The sequence below is a fragment of the Humulus lupulus genome, chromosome 2, assembly GCF_963169125.1.
Source record: "Humulus lupulus chromosome 2, drHumLupu1.1, whole genome shotgun sequence".
NCBI lineage: Eukaryota > Viridiplantae > Streptophyta > Magnoliopsida > Rosales > Cannabaceae > Humulus > Humulus lupulus.
In genome coordinates, this window is record NC_084794.1 from 99889516 (window position 1) to 99902137 (window position 12622).

General features: G+C 41.8%; 1 non-coding gene across 1 annotated transcript; it reads right to left on the bottom strand.

Annotated features, from left to right (window-relative positions):
• Window positions 1-765: 765 nt before the first annotated feature.
• Window positions 766-872, bottom strand: LOC133820526 (small nucleolar RNA R71). The gene has a single exon (XR_009886934.1). It is a non-coding gene; the product is annotated as a small nucleolar RNA R71 (small nucleolar RNA).
• Between the last annotated feature and the right edge of the window lie 11750 nt (window positions 873-12622).

A 12622-nucleotide genomic window follows, 5' to 3' on the forward strand; every position in this document is an offset into this window, starting at 1 on the left:
GGGTTCGACCTCACCTGTGTGAGTACTACTTATATGATACGTGCACTTGCGTGTATTAAAATTAAGCAACAAGTTTTTGGCGCCGTTGCCGGGGAATTGTTTAGTTAATATTACGTTAATTGGATTAAATTCTAATTTGGTTTTCTTTTCACTTTTTGCTAACTTGTTTGTGTCAAATTCTTCTTATCTCATCTCAGGTACCATTGGTTTATGCGACGTCAAGGACCAGCTGCAAGAGTGCCTGTTGATCCTGAGATAGAGAAGACTTGCCGGCAAAACAGAAAAAACAAAAGGTTGGAAAGAGTTGCACACAGGATTGAGCAAGAGGAAGTTATGGCCAACTACGGTAATAATGGCGGTGCCATAGAAGACCCAGCTAATGGTCAGAATCCACCCGACCGTAGCCTGAGGGACTATGTGTTGCCAACAATGACAGGGGTCTAGTCTTGTATAAGACCACCCACCATAGATGCAAACAATTTTGAAATAAAGCCAGCCATACTTCAGATGGTTCAATCCATAGTCCAGTTTGGGGGACTACCCACTATAGACCCAAACATGCATCTCTCTAACTTCATGGAGCTCTGTCAGACATTTAAAATGAACGGAGTTAGTGATGATGCTATCAGACTTAGATTGTTCCTATTTTCTCTGAGGGAGCGAGCTAAGAGTTGGTTGGTATCTTTGCCACCTAACTCAATCAATACATGGAATGATCTAGCACTGAAGTTGCTCTCTAAGTTTTTCCCTCCAGCTAAAGCAGCTAAGTTGAGAAGAGAGATCAATAATTTTTCTCAGTTGGATAATGAGTCTCTTTATGAAGCTTGGGAGAGATTCAAAGAATTGATAAGAAAGTGCCCGCATCATGGAATAGAGAAATGGATGCTAGTCCATAATTTTTATAATGGGTTGTGTGGTACTACTCGCACACTCATTGATGCAGCAGCTGGTGGTGCGTTTATGAGAAAAAGCGCCAATGAGGCGTATGACTTGTTGGAAGAAATGGCCATGAATAATCAGCAGTGGCCAAGTGAAAGAAGTTCTTCAAGGAAAGTGGCCGGTATGTATGAAGTGGATGCAATTTTGAAATTGACCGCTCAAGTTGAGGCCTTGACTAAGCAATTGCAAGGCAATGTGATAACAGCTCCAGTGCAACAGGCCCAAACTTTGTGTGAAATATGTGGGGGCCCTCATGCCTATGAACAGTGTCAGTATGCTGATGTAAACAATATGCCTATGGAGCAGGCTCAGGCTATTGGGAATTTTCCTCGACAGAGCAACAATAACCCTTACTCCAATTCCTTTAATCAAGGGTGGAGGAATCATCCCAACTTCTCTTGGAAGAATGATCAGCAAGGCCAATCTTCAAGCCAACAGCAGTCATTCCAACAACAGCCACAGGGGTTCTTTCAGCCAAGATTTAGACAGCAGCAACAACCCCAACCAACCACTCATCATCAGCAGCAACAAAATTCTGGTGGAAACTATAATGCTCAGTCAGATGTGTTAAACCAATTCATGGCTGAAACTCGGTCTTCTATTAGAAATTTGGAGACCCAAATGGGACAATTGGCTACTCTCATGGCCAATCGTGCCCAAGGTAACTTGCCTAGCACCACTGAAGTCAATCCGAAAGAGAATTGCAAGGCAATCACGTTGAGAAGTGGGAAGAATTATGAGGGACCAAGTGAGAAGCAGCCAGTTGAAGAAGTGGGTCAGGATCAACAGGCACAGGCACCGACACAAGAGGAAAAGAAGCACAGTGAGAAAAAGGCTACTGAGGGCATACCAGTAAAGGAGGCTTCCCCACCAATCAGTATTGAGCATCACATAAAGATTCCCTACCCCCAAAGGCTCCGTAAGAACAACATGGACAAGCAGTTTACTAAATTCCTGGAAGTATTCAAGAAACTACACATCAACATTCCATTTGCGGAGGCCTTAGAGCAAATGCCGAGCTATGTCAAGTTCATGAAAGACATCTTGTCCAAGAAGAGGAAGATGGAGGATTTTGAAACTGTGGCATTGACAGAAGAGCGTAGTGCTATACTGCAAAAGAAGCTCCCTCCTAAACTGAGAGATCCTGGGAGTTTCACAATACCGTGCACTATTGGGAGAATTGAGGGAATAAATGCTCTTTGTGATTTGGGGGCCAGTATCAACCTGATGCCATTGTCAGTTTTCAAGAGATTACAACTTGGTGAAGCCAAGCCCACAACTGTAACTTTGCAACTAGCTGATCGTTCGTTGGCACATCCAAGAGGGGTAATTGAAGATGTCCTGGTCAAAGTAGACAAGTTTATTTTTCCTGCCGATTTCATAGTTCTTGACATGGAAGAGGATAGCAATGTCCCCATTATCCTTGGGAGACCCTTCTTGGCAACAGTCCAAGCACTCATAGATGTTCAAAAAGGCGAGTTGAAGTTGAGAGTGCAAGGGGAAGAAGTTGTGTTCAATGTGCTCAAGGCCATGACCTATCCAAAAGCTAGTGACAACTGCTTTTCGGTTGATGTAATGGGTAATTTAGTGGAAAAGAGAAAACTGATAAATGATCCTCTTGAGTTGAGTTTGGTTGAAGATGCAGTTAGTGATCAAGATGGAAAGGAAGCTATGGAGTATGCAAAATGGCTTAATTCTTATGGGCCATTGAAGAGGAAATACTTTGAAGAGCTTGGGGCAGTACCAAAAAGGTCATTGCCCTCAGTTGAGAAACCCCCAGAGTTAGAACTGAAGGTACTTCCTGACCATCTGAGGTATGAGTTTTTGGGTGAAAACAAGACACTTCTGGTTATAGTTTCAGCTTCACTATCTGATGTGGAGACTGAAAAATTGTTGAGAATTCTGAGAGAGCACATGAAGGCCATTGGGTGGACTTTGGCAAACATCAAGGGGATCAGCCCCTCTACTGTTATGCACCGGATTTTAATGGAGGACGGAGTCAAACCAACCATCGATGCCCAAAGAAGACTCAATCCACCAATGAAGGAAGTTGTGAGAAAAGAAGTGGTGAAGTGGTTAGATGCAGGGGTAGCTTACCCAATTTCTGACAGTGAGTGGGTGAGTCCGGTTCAGGTAGTACCTAAAAAGGGGGGGATGACGGTAGTGAAGAATGAGAAGAACGAGTTAATTCCAACAAGAACTGTTACTGGTTGGAGAATATGCATTGACTACCGCAAGCTAAACATGGCAACAAGGAAAGACCATTTTCCCCTTCCATTCATTGATCAGATGTTAGACAAACTGGCAGGAAAGGAATATTATTGCTTTTTGGATGGTTACTCCGGGTATCATCAAATAGTCATTGCACCAGAGGACCAAGAGAAAACGACATTTACATGTCCTTATGGCACATTCGCTTTCCGACGAATGCCATTTGGGCTATGTAACGCACCAGCAACTTTCCAACGGTGTATGATGGCTATTTTTTCTGACTTGGTTGAGAACTGTATAGAAATTTTCATGGACGATTTCTCAGTGTTTGGCTCATCGTTTGATCATTGTTTAAGGAACTTGGAGCTGGTATTGACTCGATGTGAAGAATCCAATTTGGTGCTTAATTGGGAGAAGTGCCATTTCATGGTTAGAGAGGGGATTGTATTGGGACACAAGATATCACAGGAAGGCATTGAGGTAGACAAAGCCAAGGTGTCTACTATTGAGAATTTGCCCCCTCCAGTTTCGATAAAAGGGGTTCGTAGTTTTCTGGATCATGCCGGTTTCTACAGATGGTTTATAAAGGATTTCTCGAAGATCTCCAAGCCATTGTCTAATTTGCTTGTTAATGGAGTGCCCTTTGAGTTTGGAAAGGAGTGTATGGAGGCTTTTCAAACTCTTAAGGAAAAATTGATTTCGGCACCTATAGTCATTGCACCGAATTGGGAGCTACCGTTCGAGTTGATGTGTGATGCAAGTGATTATGCTGTCGGGGTTGTGTTGGGTCAACGAGTTGACAAGGTTTTTCGCACCATCTACTATGCTAGTAGAACCTTGAATGATGCTCAGTTGAATTATGCTACTACTGAAAAGGAGATGTTGGCCATAGTATTCGCTTGTGATAAGTTTAGGCCATATTTAATCGGGAATAAGGTTATTGTGTACACAGACCATTCGGCGATCAAATACCTTATGACCAAGAAGGATGCCAAGCCAAGACTAATCCGATGGGTCCTTCTCCTCCAGGAGTTTAAATTAGAAATCAGAGACAAGAAGGGTACCGAGAACTTAGTAGCAGATCATTTGTCAAGATTGGAGTCAGAAGAGGGTCAGAATATGAAGGAAGTCCAGATAAATGATGAGTTCCCTGATGAGCAGTTGTTTGCTTTAAAAGAAAGTTTGTTGGTTCCATGGTTTGCTGATTATGTCAACTTCCTAGCTGCAAACATCACACCTCCTGACATGACAAGACAACAATTGAAGAAATTCTTTTCGGAGGTAAAACACTATTATTGGGAAGAGCCAATCCTTTATAAGCACTATGCTGATCAGATAATTAGAAGATGTGTGCCTGAAGAGGAGATGTACTCTATCCTGAATCATTGTCATAGTCTGCAGTGTGGAGGTCACTTTGGTGGGACAAGAACTGCTGCAAAGGTTTTACAAAGTGGGTTCTTCTGGCCAACTCTCTTTAAGGATGCTCATGAGTTTTTCAAGGCATGTGACCATTGTCAGAGGACTGGTAATATCTCAAGAAGGAACGAGATGCCTTTGACTGGTATTTTAGAAGTGGAACTGTTTGATGTGTGGGGTATTGACTTCATGGGCCCTTTTCCGTCATCATACAACAATCTGTTTATTTTGCTAGCTGTGGACTACGTTTCTAAGTGGGTGGAAGCGGCTGCAACTCATGCTAATGACGGTAAAACAGTTCTTACTTTTCTCCAAAAGTACATTTTCACCCAGTTTGGTACTCCTAGAGCTATTATTAGTGATGAGGGGAGTCATTTCTGTAACAAGCAATTTGAAGCGTTACTTGCGAAATATGGAGTTAGACATAGAAAAGCATTACCCTATCACCCGCAGAGTAATGGACAAGCTGAGATTTCCAACCGGGAAATTAAGTTAATATTGGAGAAGACAGTACAGAGCTCGAGGAAAGACTGGTCTAAGAAGCTCGATGATGCTTTGTGGGCATACAGAACAGCTTTCAAAACACCTATTGGTATGTCACCATATAGGCTGGTCTTTGGGAAAGCGTGTCATCTTCCAGTGGAACTTGAGCATAGAGCATTTTGGGCCATGAAGACATTGAACATGGACTTGGTAGCAGCTGGTGAGAAGAGGCTTTTGCAATTGAACGAGTTGGAGGAGTTTAGAAATGAAGCCTATGAGAATGCCAAGATTTACAAGGAGAGGACTAAGAAGTGGCATGACCAGAACCTTGTCACGAAGGAATTTCAACCAGGTCAACAGGTATTACTCTTTAATTCAAGATTGAAACTTTTTCCGGGCAAGTTGAAATCGAGATGGTCTGGTCCTTTCACGATATTACAAGTGTTTCCTTATGGTTCCGTTGAAGTACCAAGTGAAAAGACTGGCAAGTTTAAAGTAAATGGTCAGCGATTAAAGCTCTACTTGGGTGGTCAGTTTGATCAAGCCAAGTCCGCCATCCTCTTGGCGCCACAGTAAGGAAGAAACCAGCGTCCGGCTATATGACGTTAACGACAGCGCCATTGGGAGGCATCCCAAATTGTATTTTGTTTTGCATTTTTTTTTATCTTTGGTTTGGAACAATTAGTATTTTTAAGTGTTTTTATTTCGTAGTTTTATTGTATTATGTGTAAAGAGAAAACCGTGAAAAGCGTGAAAATTTGAAATTTTTTGCTGTATTTTAATTAGGGTCGCGGCGCATCTTGTAGAGCCGCGGTGCCTAGGGGTATTAGCGCCGTGGCGAGGCGCTGGACAGAGAGCATGAAAAATTTGGAGTCGAGCTAGCGCCGCGGCTCCTGGGAAAGAAAAATGCACTAGCGCCGCGGCGCTAGTGGGTTGCGCCGCGGCGCCATCACGGGCCACCATTTAAATCCGAAATTTTGCCCCAATTTTTTTTAGACCCAAAAAAATACCCCATCCGCCTCTCTCATCTTCTCCGCCTCTCCTCCGCCCAAATCACCATAAAACCTCCATAACCACCAATATTTCACTCATCTTTCATAATTTCTTCATCCCTTTCCATAAAAATCACTTCCTCCATCATTTTCTTTGTCCCTTTTGACCTATTTTCTTCAAAAATACCCTTTTACCCACTCATTTTAACCCTAATCCGAAAATCCCATTCTCTTCCTCAATATTGCTCATTTCTTCAAGCTTTGGATAACAATGGTGGATTATCCATGGGTTTCTCAATAATGTAAGTGATTTTGCTTCTCATCTTTTCAATTTATTGAGAATCCTTTGGTTATTGGGAAATCTAGTGTTTATTGGGTTTATTATGGATTAAGTGGTGCATTTTGGTTATTTTTGCTATTCTGAAAAATTGGATTGGAGAATTGTGGTTTGTGAAGAATTTTCTGATTTTGGGAAGTGACAAAAACAAGGGGAGGTGCTGCCAAAATTTCTAGTGATTTTACAAGTTGGTATTTTGGGAGTTATTTCACTCTATGGGGCCATTGAAGGGTACTGTGAATGCTTCAGGTGCGTCATCGTCTCGCCCTCCTCGTGTCTCAATAAGGGCGGATTATGACACCTCAAGATTTGTGAGCAAATAGGCTCAAGAGCGGTTTGTGGTGTTGTCAGGGAAACCTATTCTTGAAGAAAGAGGCATGGAATTTAGTCCAGAACCCCTAGAAAACTAGCCATTGTATGAGCCTATTCGATCTGAGATCGCTCGGCGGCAGTGGGACCAATTTGTTGATTGTAATGGCAAGGCAAATCACACGATGACATACGAGTTCCTTGCTAATTGGCCAGAAAAAGAAAATAATGTTGTCATGGTGCGGGGCAAGAAGATACCAGTCACTCTTACAGCATTCAATCAATTGTATGAGGTACCTAACTTTCCCATAGAAGAAGAAGAGTTGCGGGTACTGGGGGCCGATAATATAGACTATGTTGACCTTGCTGAAACATTGGGTTTTCCTGGCGCAAGAATTCATTTGAAGGATGGTGAGCCAAACTGTATGTATCGCTGTGAACTTAATCAAGTGGCTCGTGCTTGGTGCTATTTTGTGAGTGCCCGACTGATTCCCAACAATCATTTGTCTGACATCCCTATTGACCGGCTTAAAGTGACATATGCTATTCTAAAGGGGTACAACCTAAACATTTGGAGGTATGTTCGGGAAAGTATAAATCATATAATTCAGGGCACCACTACTGGCGGATTAGGACATGGCACTTTCATTACTGAACTTTGCGTGGCGTATGGCGCACCTCAATATTTAACTGACATGAAGGTGCCTCCGCAAAAGCCAGTCAGATTGGCCATGGTGAATCGCCTCATTCCACCGCATCCCTATGATGCCCCACAAGTTCAAAGAAGAAGAGGTCGCCGCCGACAAAGGACCGATGATGGTGAGGATGAGCCCGAACTTTTGGGTGGCCCCATGGATCCTGCTATGCAGCACACTCATGCTCAGTTGAATTACCTTATTCAGCAAAACATGCATATGCAAACTTATATGGGGCAGCGGAGTGCTTACGATGCAAACCATATTCAGCAGCTGAATAGTTTGGTATCTCGGTGGTCTTTGGATGAAGAAGATGAAAATTACTTTGCACTACCACCGCGTTTCACTCCTTATGATCAACCACCACCACCCAACCCATTTTGAGGGGTTGTCAGGTAAGTTTCTCTCTTTTTGATTGTCATGCTTACATTGGGGACAATGTGAAATAAAAGTTTGAGGGAGGGGCTTACTTTTCTGTTTTAGTTTAGCTTAGTTAAAATTTTGTTGTTATTTTTTTTTTTTGTGTGTCAAAAGTTAAGCCAATGATACGTATAAATGCCGTTGTTGTCGCTTGTCGAACGGAAACTGTGTCTAACCGTGTGCTTGATTTGATCACTCTTTGGATTAATTTTGGTGCCTTTTGGAAATTTTAGTATATGTTGCAAATGTGAATAAGTGGATTATGCTATACATGTCTTACTTGGGTCTGAGGTATGAATTGATGAAAAAGATAGAACTTGCATTGCTTGCCTTTTGAGACGAAATCCTTGATGACATATGTTTTGGAATATGATTTAGGCAATCTTTTGGAACGTTTGGGCCTTTCAAACTTACCCTTATCATTATTATCCCTAGTTCGCCTATTTGTGCCTTAACTTGTTTGATTGATTGTATAACCACTTCATTAAGCCAAAAATGTACCAATTATTATTTTTCCCTACCCTGTGAGATATGCCATAAGCTTAGAAATAAGTTTGGGGGAACGAATTGTAATTGGGTAATTGGTGTAAGTGGATGAACGATGTAATCTTCTAATTGAGACAAGTGTGAAATGTAAAAGTGCTTGCAACATCACTAAATTTTGATTCCTTATTCTTGTTAAAAAAAAATAATAAATAAAAAATTTGAGTGATGAATAATTAAATAAAGTGATGTTGGAGCATTGTGTATGAGTCCTCAATCGATATGAAGTGGGTGAATCAGGGGATGGTAACTGAATGCAAGGTGGGTTGTTTGATTGGTTTTTGATGTGCTTATGGTATAATGAAGCCTAAATGTCTTTTTATCCACCTTCACCTAAGCCAAAACGTCATGAACCTTTGAAGTCCTTTTGATTCCATAACATGTGTTGTTGACATTAGTGGAGAAAGGTAAGTGTGCAAGCATATTGAATTTTGGCTAGTGGATCGTTGGAATGAGTGAGGCATGTATGGTGTTATCTAGTTATTCATTTGTATTTGCAAGTATAACCTAATTTCCAATTGAGGCATTCAGATTAAATGTTAGAGTTTTTTTTAATTGAAATTCTGGTTGATCAACAGTTGAAGTTTTGTGAGTGATGACGGCGTGGTTTAAATAAGACTGGAGGCTTAACTTGTCATGTTTATTTGTTTTAGTTTAATGTGTCGTTCCCTTACTCGAGGACGAGTAAGAATAAAGTTTGGGGGAGTTTGATAGGCTAATTTTAGCCTATCTTTTTAAGTGTCTTTATCAGTGTCTTTTTAATGGTTCTTGTGTTTTTGGAGCGGAATTATGCTTGTTTTTGCTTGATTTCAGGTTAAGCTTATGTTTTGGGCATTTGGAGTGGATTGTGTAGAAATCAAGCATTTGGAGTGGATTGTGCTGAAATTTCAATTAGGGCCGCGGCGCAAGAATTGGCGCCGCGACGCTCTTGCGTATTAGAGCCGCGGCGAGCCCCTTTCCAGAAACTCAAGATTTAGCCTTTGCCGAGTAGGGCCGCGGCGCTAGCGTCCGTACACCTCAGAATTTTTAAGGGCAATTTCGTCATTTTTTGGAAGATATAGAAGGAGGTCTTCATTCTGAAAAGGGGATCGCGATTTTTTGACAGAGAGAGAGACAAAAGAGAGAAAAGACAAGAGAAGACGGATTTTGGAGCAAGCGTGGGCGATCTCTGACAACTCCCCATCTAGTTTCATCCTCTTTTTCTTTGATTTCCTATGTTATTGTTTATGTTTAGTTTGATTATGGATTTGAATATTGAGATGATGAGCTAAACTCTTATTAGGGATTTGATGGATATTGACTGAGATCATCCCATGGTTAATGCTATTTGATTATTTCTTCTTGCTTGTTTATGAAATTTGTTCATCTTTATGCTTAATGTATGCTTGAGATTGATCACCTTAAGCATGATTCATGATCCTAATGTGAAATCTGAAAAGTGAATATTAGGAATGCTCTAATTGAATGAACATAGGTTTTGATGCGAAACGAAAGTATTCGCATAGCTTATGTGACTTATAGATTATTACTTAATGCAAATTGATTGTTGTGCTATCTCAGAAATGCAATAGTTGACAATGCAATTTAGAACCTAAATGATCTGAAAAGAGTTTAGGTGATTTTATAATCTGTCATTTCATTGAAAGAAGAAGAATAGTTAAGTAGTGTTAACAATTGGGTAATCGAAGCAATTGAAATCATATCCCTATCTTCACATCCATTGTTAAACCCTTAATTTCTTATTTGTTGATTTAGCTTGTTGTGTTTTCTGCAATTTAATTTAAAAACCAATTTTTATTGTCACCAAATAGAAATATAAATCCAATTTGGTTAGTACTTGGCTGCAATTCCCTTGGGTTCGACCTCATTTGTGTGAGTACTACTTATATGATACGTGCACTTGCGTGTATTAAAATTAAGCAACAGTAGTGATAGGTCAATTTTCTAGTGCTGGCTCTCCTTTTACTATATTGATTGACTCTGGTGCTACGCATTCATTTGTTTCTAGTAAGGTGATTGACAGACTGTGTAGACCTAGTGAGTATTATACTGTGGGATTTGGGACTATATTGCCTACAAGAGAACTGGTAGTTTCTAGGAGGTGGATTAGAGCACTGCCAGTGATGGTTGACGGTAGGGAATTGTCAGTAGACTTGATTGAGTTGGGTATGGAGGACTTTGACATGATTTTGGGGATAGATTGGCTGGTTAGATACGGAGCTACTATTGACTATAGGAAGAAGATGGTGACCTTTGATCCGAAGGGCGAGGATCCCTTTGTCTTTGTGGGAGCGGTATATGGACCCCGCGTACCCATGATATCAGTGCTGAGAGCCAAAGATTTATTATAGGGAGGATGTATGGGTTTTATAGCTAGTGTGATGGATACCACTAGGATTTTGCCAGTAGGGCCAGAGGAGACCAGATTGGTTTGTGAGTTCTTGGATGTATTCCCTGAGGATTTATCAGGACTGCTGCCATATAGGGAGATTCAATTTGTTATCGAGTTGGCGCCAGGGACAGAGCCAGTGTCAAGGGCACCATATAGAATGGCACCGGCAAAACTGAAGGAATTGAAGATACAGTTACAGGAGCTTCTGGATTTGGGGTTTATCAGGCCTAGCTACTCGCCATGGGGTGCTCCAGTTTTGTTTGTAAAGAAGAAGGACGGGACTCTGAGAATGTGTATAGACTATAGGGAATTGAACAAGTTGACTATCAAGAATAAGTATCCTCTACCAAGGATTGACGACTTGTTCGATCAGCTGCAGGGAAAGACGGTATTCTCGAAGATTGATCTTCAATCTGGTTATCACCAGCTAAGGATCAAGGACGAGGACATACCGAAGATGGCCTTCTGAACGAGGTATGGGCACTATGATTTTCTGGTCATGTCGTTTGGTTTAACCAACGCTCCAGCAGCCTTCATGGACTTAATGAACAGGGTGTTCAAGGACTTCTTGGATCAGTTTGTTATTGTTTTCATCGACGACATTTTAGTATACTCCATTTCAGAGGCAGAGCACGAGTTTCATCTTCGACGGGTTCTACAGATGTTGAGAGAGCATCAGTTGTACGCCAAGTTAAAGAAGAGAGAATTTTGGCTACCAGAAGTGACATTCCTTGGACATATTGTTGGTGTAGATGGGATTAAGGTTGATCCATCTAAGGTGGGGGCAGTTAGAGATTGGCCGAGGCCAAGGAACGCCTCAAAGGTTTAGAGTTTTCTCGGTTTAGCGGGTTACTACAGATGATTTGTGGAAGGCTTCTCGAAGATAGTAGCACTGATGACAGAATTGACACGGAAGAATTTGAAGTTCGTCTGGTCAAATAGTTTCCAAGAATTGAAGCGGCGACTTATTACTTCACATGTGTTAAGTCTTCCCTCAGAGGAAGGAAAGTTTGTAGTCTATTGTGATGCGTCAAGTTTGGGTTTGGGATGTGTGTTGATGCAGAACGAGAAGCTTATATCTTATGTGTCACGACAGCTGAAGGAGTATGAGCAGCGGTACCCTACCCATGATTTGGAGTTAGCAGCGGTGGTATTCACACTGAAGGTTTGGCGGCATTATTTGTACGAGGAGAAGTGTGAGTATACACTGATCACAAGAGTTTGAAGTACTTCTTCACACAGAAGGACCTGAACATGAGGCAGAGACGTTGGCTGGAATTGGTAAAAGATTATGACTGTGATATTCTTTATCATCCAGGGAAAGCCAACATAGTGGCAGATACATTGAGCCGGTGGGGCCAGGGTCAGTTATATAGTTCCACCCAGATTTCGAGAGAGTTAGTTGATGAGATGGCCAGAGCGGGGATAGAATTGATGGTGGGTCAGTTGGCCAACATTACTCTGTAGTCGACTCTGCTAGAGCGGATTAAGGAAGGTCAGATGGTAGACACTCAATTACAGGAGGTTAGAGAGAATGTCTTAGCAGGAGTAGCTAAGGACTATTCTATCTCTAAGGTTGGTTTGTTACGGTATCAGGGGTGGATTTGTGTCCCAGCTGATGTGGGGATCGGACGAGAGATATTGGATGAATCTCATACTATGTTGTACTCACTTCATCTGGGTACCACGAAGATGTATCAGGATCTACGGACGTTATATTGGTGGCCCAGGATGAAGAAGGATGTGGTGGAGTACGTGGCCACATGTTTAACCTGTCAGCAAGTAGAAGCTGAGCATCAGCTACCAGCAGGGTTGCTTCAGCCTTTGGGTATTCCCGAGTGGAAATGGGAGGATATTACGATGGACTGAGTGGGAGGTTTACCCA